The sequence below is a fragment of the Capricornis sumatraensis genome, chromosome 2 (assembly GCF_032405125.1).
Source record: "Capricornis sumatraensis isolate serow.1 chromosome 2, serow.2, whole genome shotgun sequence".
In the NCBI taxonomy this organism is placed as follows: domain Eukaryota; kingdom Metazoa; phylum Chordata; class Mammalia; order Artiodactyla; family Bovidae; genus Capricornis; species Capricornis sumatraensis.
Genome location: NC_091070.1, coordinates 111,361,751 through 111,363,115, shown reverse-complemented (window position 1 = coordinate 111,363,115; position 1,365 = coordinate 111,361,751).

The following is a 1,365-nucleotide window of genomic DNA, read 5'->3' as shown; positions in this document are numbered from 1 at the left end:
CGCTGTTCCTGGACCTTCTGACCCCCACACCCAACTTCTTTCCCCCCGCCCAGATCCTCATTTTCCCCGCCCAGAACCTCATTTTTCCCGCCCAGAACCCCAACACAATTGAAAACACGTGAGGTCCCCATCCGAGGTTCTCCACACCCGGGACCTCACCATCTCAGCCGCACGCCCCAACTCGGCGCCTCCACCGCGTCTGCAGCCCACACCACCACTTCCGCACAGGGTGTTGACGCGTTACCATAGTAACCAAGAACGCGCGCTCCTCGGTCCAGGCCCCGCCCCCGGCCCGGCCCGGCCCCGCCTCTCCGCTCCAGTTTGGCGGAGGGGCGAGCGCAGTGGCTTCAGGAACCCGATCCTGTCCTGTGTCCATTCCCGCCGGCCCTGAAGCAGGGAACCGTATCTCTGAAAGAATTACCCTCTCTGGAGCGCCCCTCTCTTCACTTTGCTTTGACTGAATTCTTAGGTCAAGATCCAAATTGTCAAGGGCCTAGCATGGGTCCGGGTCTAACTGCTGCCAGCCCCTCCAGGTTCACGATTTCCCCCCCTACTCATTTAGGTTACCATGGTTACCGTTGCCCCCAGTGTGCGGAGCCAAGCCAAACCAAACCCTGATGAGAATTTAGTCTGCAGAGAAGCAAGCAGGATCCCCCGAAACAACTTTCAAAACAGCAGAGTCTGGTTTGACCAAAGAAAGGACTTCCAGCAGTGAGGATATGTATGCAGTTTAAGGAGCAGTTCCTTAAAATTTTGACTTCAGACCTCCAGCTCAGAATTACCTGGGAAAGTTTATTCAAAATAAAATGTAGATTCTACCAGACTATCTGAAATCGAAATCTATGGACCTGGCTCTAGGGAACCCGCCTTTTAACCCTTTCCGGTTTGTATGTACTGTTTTGGAAGGCTTTTTAGGAGTTTTACGATTTTCGAAGTTTGGTTTGGCGCCTCTGCCTCCCAATCTGCCTGCAATGCAGGAGACCCCTGTTCGTTTCCTGGGTCGGGAAGATTCCCTGGAGATGGAAACGGCAACCCACTCCAGTATACTTGCCTAGAGAATCCCATGGACAGAGGAGCCTGGCAGGCTACAGTGCATAGGGTCGCAAGAGTCGGACAGGATTTAGTGACTAAACCCTACCCCCTCCCAACCTGCAGGGAGAGAATTGAACTGGTCCCCCTAGCCATACCTGCTCCAAGCCTCAAAAAAAACCTTTTCCACCCGACCAAGCACTGATACACTGAACTCCTGGACCAAAAAGAAGCGATGACTGCAGTCCTATGAGCCTCTTCCCCACCCCTAGACGTCTCTCCACAGCCCACCTTTCTGGAGTTTGCTCCACCCGGACTTCTGTGTTGCAGAGCCAG